General features: G+C 37.1%; 1 pseudogene; it reads right to left on the minus strand.

The window, feature by feature from the left end:
- The window catches only part of LOC103276734, a 23,888-nt pseudogene extending 4,268 nt beyond the window's left edge, over positions 1 to 19,620 (minus strand).
- Between the last annotated feature and the right edge of the window lie 1,745 nt (positions 19,621 to 21,365).

Below are 21,365 nucleotides of genomic sequence, written 5' to 3' on the forward strand. Positions count from 1 at the left end.
TTGTGTATGTCAAACCATCTTTGCATCACAGGGACAAATCCCACCTGATCATGGTATGTTGTCTTTTTGATATGCTATTCTATTCAGTTTGCTAGTATTTTGTTGAGGGCCCTTGTTCATCAGGAATATGGAACTGTAGTTTTTTTTTGCTGTTGTTGTGTTCTTGTGTGGTTTTAGTATCAGGGTTTTGTTGACCTCATTAAATTAGTTAGGGAGAATTCCCTACTCTTCAATATTTTTGGAATAGTTTGCAAAAAAAATGATGCTAGTTCTTTGAAAATTTGGTAGAATTTGACAGTGAAGTCATCTGATGTTGGTTTTTCTGTTGGGGGGCTTTTTTATTGCTAATTCTATCTTATTATTCAATATTGATCTGTTCAGTTTTCCTTTTCTATTTCTCCCTGATTCAGTCTTTGTAGATTTAAGTATCCATGAAATTATTTATTTCCTTTAGGTTTCCTAGTTTGTTGGCATATTGTTCATAATAGTCTCTGATAATTTTCTGTTTCTGTAGTATCATTTGTAATGGCTCTTTTTTCATTTCTGATTTTTGTTTTTTTTTTTGAGTTGGAGTCTCACTCTGTCGCCCAGACAGGAGTGCTGCAGCCTTGGCCTGCTGGGCTCCAGCGATCCTTCTGCCTCAGCCTTCCGAGTAGCCGGAATTACAGGCATGCGCCACTACGCCTGGCTGATTTTTTGATTTATTGTAGAGATGAGGTCTCGCTGCCCAGGCGGGTCTCGAACCCACGGGCCCAGGCAATTCATTCACCTCAGCCTCCCAAAGGCGCGGGATTACAGGCTGAGCCACTGAGCCTGGCTCTCATTTCTGATTTTTATTTGAGCCTTTATCTTTATTAGTTTGTTAATCTAACTAGTGGTGGTCAATTGTGTTTATCCTTTCAGAAAACAATTTTTTGTGTGATTCACTATTCCATTGTATTTCTTTAGGCTCAATATTTTTTAGTTCTGCTCTGAGTGAAGAGATAACATCTCAATCCCAGTGCTCCAGAGTCTATATATTGCTCTTAATCTCCAACCTCTTCCTCACCTGAGTTCTGTATATCAGAGATGCTTCCTATTATCCATTCTATCTTAAAAGGTTCACTTTAGTAGGACTAGATAATAGAACTGAACTCTATATTCAGTTTCGATGAAGATAACATATGCATATATTACGAAATCAAGCAGTACAGAGCAGCGGATGAAGCAAATAAACAGTTCCTGGCTCCACCTCACCACCTTCTAGCCTAGTTCTTTTTCTAATCCTTTTAAGGCGGTGATTGTCTCTTGCTGCACATTCGACTCACCTGGGAGACATTAAAAATTGCAACACTCTAGCTTCATCCCACAGAGATTAAATAAGAATTTCTGTGATGGGACACAGTCATCAGTATTTCTTAAAGTCTTTAAGGGATTGTGTGTAGCTCAGTTGGAAACCATGTTTTAATCTAGGGCCTCACAATAGAACCTAGGATGCATGCTTAACACTTCTCATTTGTCAATTTTAGTCAATCCTAATTTGCTTCTTCTATGAATCTTGAGAATTTAAACTATCAGTGCTCCTTCTTCACAAACTATGTGTGTATGTGTGTGTCTCATCTCAGTACCTGAAATTTTTATTGCTTTAAGCAAGTGAAATTTTTATTATTGCTTTAAATATATATATGCACATACATGTATATGTATATATACATTTTTAACACCGTCAATTTTTGACAGCATCTTTAGAACATTCTCAGGTTAAGAAGAGGGTATAAATGTCCTAACTCTTTATTCTTCCTTCTCTTCCCCCCTCTTTTTCTCTCACATTGCCAAGACTGATAAATAATTTATATTCTAGACCAGAGCCACACCCAGGGTTTCTGTTCTTTATCCACAGGCTTTCTTTAAAGTGGAAAACTAATAAACAGCATTTGCATTATTGTGAACATGAGAAATATTATGTAATCTCTGGCCAAAGGGAGGACTGGGATTACATTTTATTCTCTACAGGAGGCCCCTTTAGGAAACGATGCCTAGATTCAAAGTCAAATAGATTATCTTTATTCACACCCCATCACTTGCTTAAAATCATTCCTTGTTTTACATTGCTTCCTCATTTTGCATTAATTATTTGGAATTAAATTATTGTATAAAATATTTTTTCTTTCATGTAAAACTACTGTTAATTTTCTCATACCATTGTTGTTATCTTGCATTCACATATTTATACAACTCTCAGTGACACCCTCTGTCCTCCTGAGTCCTCACTTTCTCCTGCCCACCCCCATCCTGGAGCTCCATCCTGCTCCCCCCAGCTCCACAGGTCACTTGCTGGGCTTCACAGGGCAGTTGTGGTGAATTGCCTCTGCCATTCTCACAAGTGGAATCTTCTGTTCTTTGAATCACACATTTTCCTATTCTGAGATTATTCTTATGATAAAGTCTACTCTCAAGAAATTTCCCAAGAAAAAGTGCTTGGAAATGAATGTAATCAGGTAGTTAAGATAAGAAGGGGTGTTGATAGTGGGTCAGTGAAAAAAGTGAGTGAGAAGTTTATGGTATTATCTTAGAGTTGATTTAAAGAAAAAGAGTGATAAAGCTGATTAGTAGGCTGTGTGTGGTAGTATTGATTCAAACGGTATGTTTTTTGGAAGGTCATCTAAGTGGAAGAAGTATAGATGTTGGTAAAATAATTTTTAACATTGTAGTAGATTTAGGTTTTGTGCATAAACTAGACCACATGTGTTAGACACTGTCACTAGTAGTGCTAGGCCTACAGCAGCTTCATCTGCTGTGACTATTAAAAGGATAATTGGAACTATGTTGGCTATTATAAAATGAAGATTTAGGAGTGTAAGTGAACTTATAATAAATATTGATAGTATTATGTCATCTATGCATAGCAGGGAGGATATAAGATGTGATTGGTTGATTACTATGCCTAAGAGAGATGTGGAGAAAGCAAGACGTAGGTTAATATAGATAGAGGGACTTTTAGCAATTATGATATAATCATAGTCTAATTAGTTGAAATCATGTATTTTTTTTCTTAATCACCATATTCAACTTGTTCCAATCCCTTTTGAGTTCATTCATAGATAAGGCCTAGGGCTAGAATGGAAATTAAGACTAGGGCTATAATTAGAATGAGGTTAAGGCTGTTTGTTTGGAAGGCTCAGGGGAGGAGAAGTAGGAGGGCAATCTCCAGATCAAATAGGAGGAAGGTGTTGGTGACTTAAAAAAATTTATAGCAAAAGATAAGCAGGCAGATCCTGTTGGGTCAAAACCACATTCATAAGAGCTAGATTTTTCCGCATATACATTTAGCTGTGGGAGTCAAAATGCAACAATGATGAGAAGTAGTGCAAGTGTAGTATCTGTGATTAGGAAAATTGTAAGGTTAATTATTCTTTTCTAGAATATACTGGAGTTAATTGATTGGAAGTCAGTTTTAATAATTAATACTAGAATAATATGATCCTCAACAATAAATGAGAACACATAGGAATAGTCAGACTACATCTACGAAGTGTCAGTATCAAGCAGCAGCTTCAAATCTGAAGTAGTGATTAGATGTGAATGGAGTTTTAATTAACAAAGAAAGCAAATGATGAGGAAAGTTGAGACAGTGATAATGTGTAGTCCATGAAAGCCTGTTGCCATAAAGAAGGTTGAGCTATAAATGCCATCTGAGATAGTTAAGGATGTTTCAAAATACTCTGAGACTTGAAGTAAGGTAAAGTAAATGCCTACAATAATTGCAATTAGTGGAACTTGAAGTATATGTTTTCGGTTACTTTCTATAAGACTGTGATGGGCCCAAGTAATTGAGGCTCCAGAGAGTATATGTTTTCGGTTACCTTCTATAAGTCTGTGATGGGCCCAAGTAATCGAGACTCCAGAGAGTATATGTTTTCGGTTACCTTCTATAAGTCTGTGATGGGCCCAAGTAATCGAGACTCCAGAGGCTAGTAATATGGATGTATTAAGAAATGGGACTTCAAAAGGGTTTAGAGGATGAATACTTGTTGGTGGTCAGCAGCATCCTAGTTCTGGGGTAGGAACTAGTGATTAAATGTTCAAAAGAAGCCTGCAAAGAAGAAAACTTCTGAGATGATAAAGATAATTATTCCATATCAGAGACCTTTTTGTACAATTGATGTGAGGTGGCCTTGAAATGTGCCCTCTCAAATGATGTCACATCATTATTGATATATAGTGAGTGTGTTGGTCAAAAGACCTAGTGTTAAGAGTAAGGGTGAGTTAAAGTGGAATCATATAACAAGGCCTGACTTTATGAGGAGAGCAGAGAGGGCTCCTGTTAATTGCCAAGGATTGGGGTTTACTATATGATATGCATGTGTTGGTGGGTCATTATGTATTGTTGTGTAGATAGAGGCTAACTAGAAGCATAAATATGTAGGCTTGAATTAGGGCTAAGGTGAGTTCAAGAACAGTAATTAAGACTAGCATAATGAATGTGGTTGATGCTACAATTGAGTTAATTGAGGATAAAACTAAGGTAGCTCCTTCAATCAAGTGCATGTGTAGGTGGCCTACTGTAATATTGGCAGTTAATCATATGACTAGGGCTATAGGTTGAATAAAGAGGCTAATGGTTTCAATGATTACTAGTATCAGAATAAATGGGTCAGGGTTCCTTGAGGTTAAAAGTGGGCTAGGGATGCTTTGGTTTTGTGGTGGACGCCAGTAATTACTGCTCCTGCTCATAGAGGAATTGCTATCCCTAGATTTATTGATAGTTGAGGCTTGTTGAGTCAATAAATAGAATCAGGGAAATTAGTATTAGGGATCAAGTCATCCTTTATTGTTATATATAGTTATCATTTGCTTAAGTACTAGCTGGATTAATCATTGTTGTATTTAGATGAGTCTGTTATTAATTAGGAAATAGTATGTTTGGGATTAAAATATTTAGTATCACTACTGTTAGACCTATTTTTGGGGGGTAATGAAAGAGGCAAATAGATTTTTGTTCATTTTAGTTCTCAAGGGGCTTCATGTTTTTGTATTTTAATGCTTTTTAGATTTGGGCTTATAGGATGAATTAACATTGATATTTTTAGTTGAAATATAATGAAAAGTGATAAGATCATGGAGGTAATGGTAATAAATCATGTTGATACATCTAGTTGAGGCATTTCGCTATGGAAAGGTTAAAACTCTCAGGGTAACTTAAAAGGTTAAAGCTAATAAGCTTCATAGTGATATTATGCTATGGATGCTGATCAGTTCTCAAAACATTTTAATGGAACTAATAGGTATAAAGCTGTGGTTGGATCTGCAGTTTTCTGAGCATTGACCATAATAGAGGCCTGGTTGTGTTGATATTAGGGTTGCTTGGTTTAGGTGCCCAGGGATTGTGTTGGTCTTTAAGCCTAGAGAAGGCACAGCTCTTGAGTGAAGAACATCTTCTGATGAAATTAATATTCAGACTGGGATTTCCTTGGGTAAGACTACTCGATTATCATCTTCTAATAATAAGTGTTCTCTGGGTTTTAGGTCTGTGGTGGGAGTCAAATTTAGATCTTAACAGTCTGTATATTCATAACTTCAGTATCATTGACGACCTATAGCTTTGATAGTTAGAGAGGGGTTGTTAATTTTGTCTATTATAGAGAGGATGCATAGGGAGGGGAAATCAATTAGGATGAGAATAATAGCTGGTAGAATAGTTCATACTGTTTTTACTTCTTGAGGGTCTGTTGTGTTCATGTGTGCTAATTTGGTTGTTAACATAAGGGAAATTAATGTAGAAGGTGAATGAGCTAATTAAGAAGTCAATGATTAGAGTATGAGCATGGAAATATCGTAGTTCTATAATAGGCGAGGTAGCATCTTGAAAGCGTAATTGAAATGGGTAAGACATAAGGATGTATAGGGTTCTAACCTATAAATTAACTTTGAGAAATTTATGTAATGATTTTACTAATATCTTAATAATTAAAAGAGTCACAGTGGTTATGGAGTTCACTTGATACCAATTTCCTTTCTTTCTTACTTTATGTTTATGCTTTCACATAAGTGTTGGGCAACCATGAAGTCAATCAAGATTTGTAACTGATATTTCAACTGCTAAGACTTCTCGTTTTGAGGCAAAGGCTTCTCAGACTATGTAAATTATTAATATAACTGCTGTAAGGGAAAAAAATGAGCCTGTAGATGAGACAGTGTTTCACATAGTATATGCATCTGGATAATCAGAGTATCGTTGGGGCATTTCTGACAGCCCAAGAAAATGGTGGGGAAAAATATTACGTTTGCTCCTACAGATATGATTGCAAAGTGAATTTTAACTCAGGTTGCGTGGAGAGTGTAACCTAAAAATAAGGGAAATCAGAGGGCAAAGCCTCCTATGATTGTGAATATTGCTCCTATTGATAGTACATAGTGTAAATGAGCTACAGTATAATATATGTCATGAAGAACAATATCAAATGAATTGGCTATGACTATTCCTGTCAGACTACCAGTGATAATTATGAAGATAAAGCCTAAGGCTCATAATATAGTGGGAGATGATTTGATATTTCCTTCATGTAAGGTTGCTAGTCAGTTGAACACTTTTACGCTTGTAGGGATGGCAATAATTACAGTGGCTGATGCAAAATATGCTAGTGTGTCTATATCCATCCCTACTGTAAATATGGGGTGAGATCATACAATAAAGGCTAGAAAACCAATGTAGCTCAGACAATTCTTATATAACTGAATGGTTCTTATTTTTTTCCAGAGTAATAGGTTATGATATGGGATTTAATAACACATCATGGAAGAATTAGAATATAAACTTCTGGGTGGCTGAAAAATAAATGTTGATAAAGGATGAGATCCCCTCCTCCAAAAGGGTCAAAGAAAGTTGTGTTTAGGTTTTGGTCTGTTAATAGTATGGTGATTCTTGCAGCTAGGACTGATAGAGAATGCAGAAGTAAAACTGAAGTGATTAGCACAGACCATACAAATAAAGGGGTTGGTACTGAGATATAGCTGGGGTTTTCATATTAATAATAGTAGTGATAAAATTAAAGGCACCTAGAGTTGAAGACACTCCTGTTAAGTGGAGAGAGAAGATGGTGAGGTCTACAGAATTTCTTGGTTATTAGGATGGGTATCGAGATGTGTCATATACATAGGACTAATGTGAGGGCAGAACATTTTTTCACATAGGTGTATAAGTTGATCATATAGAAATCATGGATATGATGCTCAAACTCATAAAAATAGAGTGGTGATATAAGTGTTTTTATTATGAAATTGCTTGTGAAGATTTCTAACACAGAAACATTGTGTAGTGCACCTAAGAAAATGATGGTGGTTAGGGCATTTATTATGATGATGTTGGTGCATTCAGCTATGAAAAATAAGGCAAAGGGTCCTGCAGCATATTTGGCACTAAAGCCTGAAACCAATTCTGACTCACCTTATATGAGGACAGAGGGTGCTCAGTTGGTTTCTGCTAGTGTTGAAACAAATCATCTTATAGCTAATGGTCAGGAGGGAAAGATTAGTCAGGAGTATTCTTGGGTTGTGATGAAAGTTATTAATGTAAAGAACCCATTTAAAAGGAGGACTGCTAGCAGAATAATAGCTAGGGTGACTTCATATGAAATTATTTGGGCTACTGCTCAAAGAACTCCAATTAGTGCATATTCGGAGTTGGATGCTCATCCTGATCAGAGAATGGAGTACACAGCTAGACTGGAGGTAGCTAAGATAAATAGGACCCCCCCTATTTATGTTGAGGAGAGAGTGTGGTATAGGCATGGGGATTCATAGGATAAGAGTAAGAGATAGGGCTAGTGTAGGGGCAATAATATATAAGAGGGGTGATGATGTTAGCGGTTGGAGGGGTTCTTTAATGAATAATTTTATAACATCTGCAAAAGGTTATAGAAGGCCGTATGGTCTGACAATGCTGGGTCCTCTACAGAGTTGTATGTATCCTAGTACTTTACATTCAATTAGTGTTAGGAAAGCCATGGCAAAGATGACAGGGATAATCAAAATGAGTAGATTTAATTATGAACATGCTGTTAAGAAGAGGAGTTGAACCTCTGATAATAAACTTTTAGGTTTTATGCAATTACTGGACTCTACCATCTTAACAGATCCTGTCCTTGGAATTTCTGTTCCAGGAATTTCAGGAAGCATATACATGAACTGTTTAACTGGATAGAGGGACTTGCCAACATAATGTGAAAACCCTAGTTGATAATTACAACATTTATCTAGCCTTTCAGTAGTTAAGTCTATACATCATAAAATATTCAGTAATGGACTACATCCAAAAAAGTTCTCCCCTGAACCTCTGACCTTTGTTTCTTCTTAAGCATGCAGCATTAGAAATATCTGCAGAAGTTTTTGCTGGGAGATCCTTTCTTTACAGATGGAGTTGGGTTTTTCTGGAGAGTCTTCACAAAGTCACCAACATCTCTGGACATTTCAGTTTGCTTTTAGGTGACCAATAGAGGAGAAAAGGAAGATGCAGTTGATTGCAGCAGGGGAAACTGATCAGTTTTCACTAGGGTGATAAGGCTGGGGAAGAGGCCAGGCAGGCGTCAGCACTGCACTCCTATCATGAAAGAAGCCAGTGAGTTTCCCCACTCATACACACATAAGGAATTGCTACAGAAAGTAGAGGCAGGTTATGCCAGATGAGTTGAAATCATGTTTCAGAATCACATAAGAACACCTGAGCTCTGTAGAGAAATTTGAAATGAGAACAATGTCTTTGTCCATATCGAATACCGAAGAGAAGATAGAAGAAGGCATACAGAGAGGAAAAGTTGATGTGTTTCCCCACTTCTGGTGTGAAAAGTTCATCAACTGAAAAGCCAAGAGTGCATGAATAACTAGGTAATAATACATTTCACTGTCATTATCAGTCCCTTAATTCATTCCTCCTCCAACTGCACCTTGCTCCTGCCTTAGTTTTATTATATGAATGTAGGTTTTTTGGTATCTCTTTGGATCCCAAATTTTTCTTATGAACTCCCTGCAAGGGTCAGCAGCTAGTTTTCACTGTTTGAAAGGGAGTAAATACCTACATCCAGTGATGAAAATAGACTTTCCCTGGACCTATGCTGTCACACTGACCATCACTGACCAATCTCACAGCACTAGGGTGATCTCCAGGGCCTTGCAGATCACTTCATAGCCAAACACGGGATATTAATTAATATTTTCTTTCTTTTGATGTCAGAGTTTTTATAATTTTCAATGCACCAAGCTTTTAGTTTTAAACAAAATGCACAAATGCATAAATATGTGTGTATTTCAAATTATGCAAAAGCTTTATACCCTCTTTCTTCCTTGTCTGTCATAAAAATAGCAGTAGTGAGTATAAGAACAACATATGCATGTATATGCAGTCACATCTTTTTTTTCCCGAAAGATTTCTGAGTAGACAAGAGAGCTGTTAATCTACCAATTTATGTGTATTTCTCTCCAGGATGAATGGAGACCAGATGTTCATAAGACCAAACTAAGTATATATTTGGCAATTATCTGGTGAAATCTGATCAGTGGAAACAGCCCTGAACCTAAAGAATATGAGCTGTTTTGACCTTGGCTTGTCCAGTTTCACTCCTGCATTTCTCACCAGAGTCACTCTCAGGGTACACATTCCTTTGTTAATGACTCTCTCCATCTTGTTCTGTCCTGGTAGACAACCGCCTGCTTAAGCCTGCAATGCCCCAGTCTCCCAAAGACTCCATGAACAATCTCTACAGTATAAATGACAGGGGGAATTTCATTGGAGCAATAGAATGTAATGATCTCTTTTACTAATTGAGTGAGGATACAAGCTCCACACTCACCAGAAGTGCCCAGGGACCATCTCCTCTGAAGATGAGTGTGCTCAGTGTGTTCAGAACATGGGTTTTCATGCTTCTTCTGCAAACCCACAGAGGACCTGCTTCTCTCCCCACTGCCAGACCCACTTCAAGTCCTGCTGGGTACTGAGCCTGAATCCCAGGTGCAGAATTCCAATCAAAAAGCTTTTTATTTTGATCATGCTTCCATTTATCTTATTTTTGTCACTTATTCTTTTGTTCCCATTCCTATAGATGATTCCTATAGATGACCAGGTCAGTGTGTTGCCATCTGTATAACTGAATTCTATTTCTAAAACTGGATTTGCCAGTTTTAGGGAGAAAATAGAATCAGTTTTGTCCCTGTTTTAATTTGGTTTGTGCCTACGTATGTCCCACTGAAGCAGGATGATGTGTGTTGCTTGACATTCAAAACAATCTGTGTCAGTGGAGAGCTCTTATTGGCCCCAATGTGATGGTGTCAGCCTTGAAAACCTTTCCTCTCAATTTTCGAGATGACGTTTGTGGGCTCACATAGACTGAATAACACATGCTATGTAGGCACTAGAGCATTTAAGTGTTCAAAACCTGTTCAAATTTTCCTAGTTTACACATTTCTCCCTCACATCCTTTTAGATTTACCTACTGTGTACCCGTTACTGATGTTCTAGGAAAAAGGAATAAGAAAGAGTCCTGATATTTGCCAGAATCCCTTTAAAAACTATCTTCCTCTCCCTTTGAATAGTGGGGTGACTTTTGACTTTACAGCTCAAGGTCCTAAAGTCTTTTCTGAACCCTAGATTTGTTTACCTACGTTCCTAATCAACATATCCTCTTGGGCTTCTAGCAGTTTTCTTGAAGTTAACATTTCCCAGCACCTTGATTCCTTCATCCACCTACTCCTTCCCTAGTCTTTCTTATATTAGTAAATGGTGGCACACTTGACTTAGTAGCTCAGGCAACTACATTTAGTTGCTTAAGCAAGACTGGAGGATGCTTTTCCTGCTTCCTCTTTTTTTCTTAATTGCTTAACACCACACATAAAATCTAACAGTCAGTCCTGTCAACGCTATCTCAAAAATACATCTCAAATTCATCTGCAAAAACTTTTTATCTCTTTCTTGCTCTCTTATATCTATCTATTATCTATCTATCCATATCTGTCTATCTATCTATCATAATCTAAATCTATGTATATCTAATTTTAAAATAATAGAATAGCTTTCCCTCATGGCTTAATAAAACATACAAGGACCTATAGTAAAAAGTGCATCTTACATGACTAATCATATATATTCTGTCTCTGAAAAACAATTTTAAAATTAAAACTAGCAACTTTTAAGCCAAATCATATGCAGTTGCTAATTTTGTATCATTTTTTACCTTCAAAAGTGCCAGTTAAATAGTTTGGCCTATTAGTTTCTTATTATTCCTTTCAGATATTTTGCAATGTATATATGTACATGAGAATACAACATATACTTGATGTTCCCAGTGTTTTACACAAAAAGTATCCTTTAAATTCTGCTTTGTACCAACTATCTTATTTAGTAATATATATTGGAGATATTTTGTTAACAGTAAGAAAGCAGCGTCTTTATTTTTAAAAACAATTGAGCAGTCCTGTTATATGGATATACCATTCATTATTAATTGACTTTATCTCCTATTGATGGACATTTAGAGTGTTTCCAATACTTTTCCATTACACATTGCTGCAATAAATAATCTTGGACATCACTGCATCATAAACACTAACCTGTTAGCTGAGTTCTTTTCTCTTGCCCTTCCCTTTCTCCAATCTATCCTCTAACAACCAAAGTAATCTTTAAAAATGTAATTAAAATTATGCTATTCTTATGCTTAAGATTATTCAAAGACATTCCATCATGTTAAAATAAAAGCCCTATTGCCCTATGCCAGACCCATGTGGCTCCAAATGACCATCTCCTCCCACCTTGCCTTCTCATCCTGTGCCCCCTTCCCTGCGTCACCTACTCCAGCCTTCTTTGAATTCCTCAAACATGCCAAGTTTATCCTGCATTATAGAAAGAAGCACTAGCTGCCTAGACTGTTATTTTCTGGGTTTTCTTATTACTGACTTCCTGTCAGTTTGATTTTGGTGTGCCAGCAAATGTTTAACAGCCTACTTTCTGGACGAAGGAAGCCATGTTTGCCAATTTGTGTAGATACTCTGCCATGGCCTATTTAAAGTTACAAGAGTGATCAGTGCACAAACTTGTGGAAATCCTTTCTTCTGAGCTGGTAGCTGGCTCTCGTATAGTGCTTTAAATGTTGCTTTTCCTCAGAAGTAATCCTCAATCCATGTTAAATCTGTTTCTTTTATTTCCATCTCAACCAAATCACTAACAATCAAATCTTTTCTTATTTACTTCTTTGACTATTGAATGATTTCTATTCCCCCACTTAACACACACTCAAACACACACACAAACCTAAGTTTCATGAAAGCAGGGACCTTGTGCTATCAGGGCTTTACTTCCTATGTTTAGATTGGTGCCTGGCATATAACATGTATTCAGAAAATGTTTGCAGAATAAATGTATTTCAATCAGTGATTAATTTCCCAGCCTAAATCTGCCATGTTCCTGCCTACTATTCACCTGAATGTGTTCCAAAAATCTGATGCAACTCTGTGTAAGCCTCTAAGAACATCCGTCTGTTGTTTCTGTCGGGCACAGCTCTAGCCTGTGTGGGGTTCAGCTTGCGGCCTCCCCAGCCTTCATGTCAGTGTGAAGCCCCTCACTCCCGTGGACATTCTGCATCTCACCACCTGTCTGGCAGGATCGTGACAGCTCTCGTCTCAGCCCAGTTGTGCAAGTCAAAGACTTCTGCAATTCATAAGCATAGAAACGAAAATGAATGAGTAGAAGAGGTGAACTTTGAGAGGAGCTCAAGTTAATTCACTAGGCTAACAGGCTTGAGAGAACAACCTCTCACTATTGCAAGAATTTCTGTATTAGAGGGTTCCTGAATCTCTGCTATCTCCAGATTATTTTTTGCTGGCTTCATTTGGAATGCATGCAGGGCCACCAGGCTAACCAGTCCTGGTACCCTGTATATATAAGAGCCTAAACTCACTACATTGCCCACATTCTTTGTGTATAGAGCTAACTAGGTCTAGAGCTGAGTCTTTAGAAAGAAGTCATTTAGTCTCCATTGTCATGAAATAGTGGCAAAGAAAGACCACTGGAAAGCTACAAACTCAAAGTTCTTCAGAGAAAACTAAAGTCAGAGGCTAATCCAAGAAATCCTAGACAGAATGGGTGGAAAGCAGGGAGTTGGATTAGATATTCTCTAAATTTTTTTTCCCTACTCCAAGATCATAGAATTTTATGTCTCAGCATAGACTAGTTTTGATTCCTAGCTGTAAAATAAATTTGATAAAGACCCCCTTAGTATGTATATATTTCTAAATTATGTATGCTTTGTTGTACTAATGTATTGTTTATATTATATAATGCATATACAGTATTCCTTCCCTATCTGAGATGGAAATATTTGAAGACCCCCAATGGATGACTGAAACCACAGATAGAAAGGAGCATTATATATACTGTTTTTTCCTATACATATACACCTATGATAAAGTTTAACTTATAAATTAGGCACCTTAGACTAAAAACAATAATCATAAAATGGAACAATTATAACAATATACTGTAATAAAAGTTATCTGAATTAGTCTCTCTCAAAATACCTTATTTTAACGTTCTCACCAATTTTCAGACCAAGTTGACCTTGAGAAACTGAAACCTCAAAAAGTGAAACTGCAGATAAGAGTGGGGGAGTTCTACTGTATATGTAGATATTTTCAAGGAATTACATTTAAATATTAATAAATATGCTAATTTCCCCCAGGTTCCTTTTGAATAAACTTACACCTCCCTTTAGGTGTAAACTTTCTCGTTATAGACACACTTCTTTCATTTTTTGGTCTAAAGCTACTTTATAGGACCACAGAGATTTAGACAGAACAAAACTTCCTGTGGGCAGTTTGCAGAGCCATTTAGAGTACAGGAACTTTGACTTAGAGAGACCTAGATTTAAATTCCTGCTCCATTAATTTTTAGCCACATTACTTACATTGGCTACTTAACTTATTAAGCCTCAGGTTTTATACCCATAAAGAAAACCTAATTATAATCATTGTACCCACCTTACAAGACTGTGAAGACAATGGAGATAAAGCATGGAAAATGCTTAGTATTATGCCTGGCAAATAAACATACAATAAATGGCAACTACCAATGGGATTTTAAGATAGACATATTTATCCCCTGTCAATCACTCCTTCCCAGCACATAGTACTCATTGTTGCCCTAGCTCAAAGATCCAAGCCTCTTAATGGGTTACAAAACTGACTGTTCAGGGCTCAGGTACTTGTGGTTTTCTCCTGAGGAAGTCCAAGGTCTGAAAAGTGGCTCTTGGGTACATACCTAGGAAGGTCCTGGAGAAGTACCTGACTACCTTCAGGTGTGGCTTCATCCTTCCGAGAGTCACCATCATGGAATTCAGTGAGACAGAGAAGAGAGAAGAAGGTCTTCCTGGTGTAGAAATGCACAGGCCCAGTGACACGAAGGTAGAAGAAAGAGCCATTCAGATTTGGGAGACAACTTGGGAGCTTCCCTGTTTCCCATTCACTGCTGTCACTGGATGCTTTTGATCTTGGAAAGTGTATTTGTTTCTTTTTTTCTCTTTTGCAGCACAAGATATTACAATTTTTTCCAGGAATTTTTTTCCTGATCAAGATTAAAAAGTAAGAGGTGAAGTCAGAATCTGCCACTTATTAGTTGTGTGACATTGGGGGAATTATGAGTTTGAGTGTCATTGTGTTCATCTGTAAACCGAGAACATAACTTGGGGACAAAAATGGATGATGTAAGGAAATGTACATTGTATACGTTTCCATGCATAAGTAAGGGATCATTTTTGGCTCTTCCAGAGGGGAAAAGACAACAAAATTGTGAACAACAAAACAGAAACTCGGTTTTGATCTTCCCTGTTTCTGTGGATCCTATCACTGAGAGAGACAGAGAGAGAGAGAGAGAGAGAGAGAGAGAGAGAGAGACACTAGAGAGCTATAGAGTGCTAAAGCAAGAACAGGGAGTGAGAGGAGAGGGGGAGAGAGAGTTCTCTCCCTGTAATTTAAGGAAGCCAGCAGGCTTTAGAATTAAAGGGGAGCAAAATGGAGGGTGAGGAATGTAACTATTATAATTCTGATCTATTGCACCATCTAAAAATGACATCTATATGAACTCCTGTACAAGCAGCAATTACCTGGAAAATAAATGTAATATGGATCTCCTAAGTTGGCAGTGAAATTAGCATTGTGGAATTTTAATTAACTATCCAGCTTGGAAAGAATATACTTCTTTTGATGAAAAGCATGCCTTCAATCATGGAGCGAGCTCACCCGAATCAGTGTTTTCAGCAGATATTTCTTTTCCCTAAGTTTCCCAGGGATTTGCACTTCCAGTGTTTCCAGGAGAACCATGAGGGTAACAGTAACATTATAGCAGCCCATTCAAAAGAGATGAAGTCGATCTCTTACCTACTCCGTGGGCCTCAGCTTCCTCATTTGTAAAATAGTGGAACGGTGTGTTGTGGCGGTAAAGACTTGAACCTCTTGCATTGCTTTCAGCTTTCACATTCTTTGAGTGTTGGTCCAGACATATGTTCTGTCCAGATTCCTCTATTTTCTTTGTTGACCACTACCATAATGATAACGATGATGATGGTGATGATGAGGAGGGGATTTTTTGAGAAATCAGGGTGTGTGGGCAGTGGGCGAGAGCCTTTAGAAGTGTTTTTCACTGTGGTCTTCCTAGCATTTCTTGAGGTTGCTTTTATTTTTATTCTCATTTCAGACATTTTGAGATACTGCTCAGCAAAATCTTGCTCAAAGTCATATGTCTGGATATCAAATGGTCATGGTGGTAAAAGGATGAGAAAATTTAATGAAAATTTTCACTACAATTCCTAGGAATCCCATGGTCCCTTTTTAAAGTTAGAGAAGTGTCCTAAATCCGAGGCCCTTAGATTTAGCAGGGTCAGATCTCAGAAACTTCACTAGCCTCTAACCCATCACATTCCTCTGGGGATTGTCTGCTCCTCCATTTGCCATCAAGTAGCACAATTATTTTCTCATTCTAGTACTCTGGAAATTTTCAGATTACCTTGGGTAATTTCTTATTCATTCTTCATATCCAATCATTCCTCAAATTCTGTTCTTTTATTACTTAATTAATCCAGTAATAAAGTAATGTGTCAGATACTTCATGAGAAACTCAATGAAAGCTCCTTAATTTATAGTGTTTTAGAGTTTTTAAAGAGTACCTATATGTGTTATCTTATTTAATTCTCATAATGTCCCCTGGAATTCATGATATGTATTGTACAGATGAAGACATGGAAATTCAGGGAGGGCCAAAATCAGTTGTCTATATTCATAACCTCTCAGAGTCCTGTCATCTTGGGTATGTAAAAAAGTAAGTGCTTATGTTTCTCTAAATACAGGCAGAATGATCTGATCCTTAGTCTCAGACAAACATGAAAAACTGTGGGCTTCAAACTCAGTTTATGTATTTTTTTATGGCATTTAGAATAAAATATTCCACATTGAACATTTAAAAGGGAACAAACAAAGGAACCCAGTATGCAAATGGTGTGATGGAATAGAGAGTCCCCAGGCAAAGAAGATAAATGTATGTATAAATATGTTTTAATCTTCTCTGCTAGAAGCAATTCCTTGTCTCTTTTAACCTGATGCCAATCTTTGAGTCAAGAGATGGTGACTTTAATCTAAAACCTGGTTAAGATGACTATCAATTTCCTTGGCTACAAAAAATCTTGTAATTTTGCCTCCAAAGTGTTATGTCATTTTCAATTTCCTTTGTCATTATAGATAAATGTTCTGTTATAAAAAACTGAATGATAAGCTGTTGGATACTTTATTATTTTTGTTATGAAAAATACCTAAAATTTAGAACTGGGGAATAACAGGGATGATTAAGGAAACGATCTGTAATTGGTATGTACCTCCCTCTAAATTGCACTTTCCAATAGTTTATTTATAAAAGCTGACCAGTCTGGTTTGGTGGTTTCCCTTAATACCAGGCCATGTCTCTCTCCTGAGGCGTCTGTTGGCGACAAGCTAGAAACAGTAATGATTTTTCCATTCCAGACCAGCTGGAAGCAAGGCTTCAAGTACTTTATTTGGTGCAAAGAATACACCACTTCTCACATAGATATAAAAATCTTAATAAAGCATTTCTAAAGCTGTTTATCCTTTATGTAGCTATTATAGAGACCAATAAGAATGTAGAAATATGACTGGTTGAGTAAGAGAAGTTTAATTGTGTTTTCCTCGGTCATAGCTCTCAACTGTTGGTCAGGAAGAATCGAATCTCAAGTTATGGTCAATGACCCAGTTCTGATCCTGAGCAAAGTTGAGTTTTCCTTCCTTAGGACCCAATTACAAAGCCCAGAGTTACACCACTGTCATCCAGGCAGAGGCAAAGGCTCTTCTGCAAAGCATTGGACTGAAATGTAATTCTGCTACAGTTACTTCAGAATCATGGCCACGCTTGCAGTGGAAGACCCTTCTCCAAATACAAGCTGCGTCTCCAGTATGTCTTGATGTGATAACTCACAGAGTACAGCCTCGCTTTGTTTCTTGGAGGGCTAAAGAAGAGTGAAGAGTAGCTAGCTCATCACTCCTTCCTCCCAAGTTCCTATCCACAACTATCAAGCTCCATTGTCCCTCTCAGCATGACCCAGCTAATGAACTTTTTGAATAGTCTCAGCAAAGGAATTCCTCCTAGACACGTGTAACATACAAACAGTTAAGAGAATTTTGTCTTAAGAGAAGAAAGTCATCTCAGCATATTCCAGCTAACTTACCTACTTATTTATTTATTGAGTTGGAGTCTCCCTCTTCCACCTGGGTTGAATGGCAGTGGCATGTTCATGGCCCTCGCAGACTCGACCTGTTGGGCTCAGATGGTCCTTCTGCCTCAGCCTTCCAAGTCCAGCTAACTTCTTTTAAAGAAGGTTCACATAGACAAGGGAATTAGGTTGTTCACAGAGTCATGACTTCCAAGTCATGCATCCCATGGGATTATGTGAAGCATTATACTAAAATGTAATTAAAAAAACCCTGAAGTTTCTTTAATAAGTAAAGTGTACCATGAAAGCACAATGTAGTAAGGATACTTTATCTCATCTCATTGTGCAACAAAGAAATATTTAAAAACCAAGGTGACAACAGTAATGTAGGCTTAAATGTAGACTGTCATCTACAGTACCCTATAAATAAAAGGGTTTTCCTCCAAGGACAGCAAAAAAAGAATACTAGCATCCCATCACCTCCTCTTTGGTGCTAAATAGCTGGGAAATCTTGGACATTTATATTCTCGGAAGCTCATTTCCAGCTCTATATAATAAGATATGTGCACTAATATTCCCTGTAACTTCCTCCCAGGGATGTAAGGATCCAGTGAGAACATGCTTAGGAAACTGTTTATAAACTGTACTAAATACTATTTGTCAAAATGGTGGTCAATCTTCATTTTATTATCAATTTTGTCCTCCAACACAATCTAAAGAGAAAGCATTTTTCTTGTAACCCTCCTCATTTCTAAGGTCTAGTGTGTAAAAATAGAATATTTTAACCAATAGGAGTCAAATGAGTCAAGCCTTACTCCAAGTATTAACAGATTTCCCTCTAGGGATATTGCAAGATGATTTGGATTATCTTGTTGCCACTATAGCATTGTTTAACCCTGAGTGGCTGTGGCTATTTGGTTATAGCTCTCTTATTAAAGCAAAATCTGCTTAGCAGACTGGCATGTGATTCTTAATAAAACAACCAACATCTTCAGAATTACTCAAGCAAGCTAACTGTCTGACACCTCATTCATGCATGCACGCATACAATCATTAACTACATTTAAGAACTATTCGCTAGCATAGTTATGTCCTCACAATGCTCACTGTTTCACTAACAAACTAAATGATTAAGGCCAGGAGTGGTGGCTCATGCTGGTAATCACAGCATTCTGAGAGGCCAGGGTGAGAAGACTATTTGAGCCCAGGAGTTTGAGACCAGTCTGGGCAACATAGCAAGTCATCATCAGTACAAAAAAATTAAAAAAAAATTAGCTATGCATGGTGGTGCACACCTGTAGTCCCAGCTACTTGGGAGGCTAAGGCAGAAGATATCACCTGAGCCCAGGAGGTCAAAACTGTGGTGAACTATGATCCCGCCACTGCACTCCAGCCTGGGCACAGAGTGAGCGCCTAGTCAAAAAAAAAAAAAAAAAAAAAAAAAAAGTCTACATGACTTAATACACAGTATCGTAGATACTTTTTGCATTTCTAACACAGTGCTTGGGATGTGGTACATTTTAACAAATATTTGCTAAAATAAATGAATAAAATACAGTTCATCACTGCTCAGCAAGTCAAGTCAGTTTTTCTAGCAGAAAGGACAAATTAATTGGGTCCCAATTTTGAGAACCAAGAAGAAACTTGAGTTTTGTAAACCCAAGCTTCCTGTTCTTCCTGTAATCCTGAACAACTCAACTTTTAAATTCCTTTCTCCACCAGAACAAGGAGATCACGGTGACCCTTACACGTAATTAGATAGTGTCTTTACGTATTGCTGACTCACCTTGTGTGGTGATGATGACTTTCTGTGGAGAAGTATTGGGCAGATAGAAAAGGAGTGAAGGTCTACATCGAGGCAGAGAATCCTGGTGACACAAAATGTGAAGGCCATATCCCCAGTGGGTCTTTTGTTTGATAAGCACTGGGACTCCTTGCCACCGACACATTATTAATCACTGTGAAACAGGCAAAACAATTTGCCTTGACACTGAATTTTAAGAGACAAAGCTTCTTTGTAAACAGATGTGCCGATTTTGTCCTAGGAACGGTATTTTCAAAAACATCTACTCTGTGAAGGACATAATTAAGAAAATAAAAAGGCAAACCACATAATGAAAAAAAATATTCACAATAGATACAGCGGTCAAATAATTTGTTTCCAGATATATAAAGAAATTTTACAACTAAATAATAAAAAGAGAAAAATTGACTTTTAAAATGGGCAAAAGATCAGGAGTTTAAGGCTACAGTAAGCCATGATCACAATACTGTATTCAAGCCTGGGCAATGAAGCAAGATGCTATGAGCGAGATGCTATCTCCAGAAAAAAAATTAAAAGAAAGAAAAAGAAGAATACATTTCAAAAACATTATGTTGATTAAAAAAAAAAGATGCAAAGGAATGCACATTTTTGATGCCAAAAAAGACAAATTGAAATCTAATCTGTAGTAATAGAAAGCATAATAGAAAAATCAGTGATTGGGACTGGGGGAGGGGAGGATAATATTACAAAAGGATACGGGGAAACTTTTTGACGTTATGAACGATGTTCTGTATCTTGACTATGGAGATGGTTACATAGATGTACACATTTGGTGAAACTGTCCAGTAATAAAAGTGCATTTTATTATATGTAAGTTATGGTTCCATATATTTAATTTCAAAAGCTGGCATCATGAAAGAACATACATAAATGTACTAAAATAGAACTCAGAATCAAAGCATTTATAGTATGTATAATTTGTATTAAAGTATTTTTATCACAGTGGAATATAAAAAGCTAAAATGAGACCAGAATGTAGAAATTGAAAGAAGTGCTACCTGTATATTCTTTTAAGAGTCATACTGAGACATGTCTCAGAAAACATGCAACATGAATCTTCAGGGAACATTTACATACTTCTGTCATCTTCCAGTAGATAATGCACAGCCCTGCAAACAAAGGCCGGTGTCACTTTTGTAGAGATGAGGTCTCGCTGCCCAGGCGGGTCTCGAACCTGCGGGCTCAGTCAATCCACTCACCTCAGCCTCCCAAAGGCGCGGGATTACAGGCTGAGCCACTGAGCCTGGCTGTCACTTTTATTTAAATTCATTAAAGAGAAGCATTGCTTTGTTGAGAAAAGTGAGCAGGTTAAAAAACATAAATGCAAAAACTCTGGCCAAGAAGTAGGTCTTAACTCCAGCCAAAAGAACATGAAGGAGAAAAAAGTGCCTAGCAACTTTTTTTGGTGATTATAAGTATTCACATAAGAAGCTTAATACATATTGCGAAATAGACCTTATTTCATCCTGAAAATTTTGCTTCTCTACTTTAACTCACCAGGATAAATTTGTGAAGAACAGAAGTGATATTTATGTACCCTAAATTTTTAGATCTGAACAAATCATATTAGTGATTGCATCTGGTTTAAGACTACTTATTTATGTAACCCTTTCTTAGAGCAGTGCAGAGAACTCACTTAAATGCAATTGAAAATGTGGGTATAGAATGAATACTTTTAAAAGTAGTAATCATTTTAAATGTACTAGGATTGAAAGTCATTTAAATGAGTCATCTGTGGAAACATAAAGTGAAAAGATGGAATTCTTAAGTTAACTCTTCCTTAGGGGTTTTTTTAGACAAATTTAAAAAGTGGC

The sequence above is a fragment of the Carlito syrichta genome, unplaced genomic scaffold, assembly GCF_000164805.1.
Source record: "Carlito syrichta isolate Samal-C Ts95f unplaced genomic scaffold, Tarsius_syrichta-2.0.1 Scaffold316354, whole genome shotgun sequence".
In the NCBI taxonomy this organism is placed as follows: domain Eukaryota; kingdom Metazoa; phylum Chordata; class Mammalia; order Primates; family Tarsiidae; genus Carlito; species Carlito syrichta.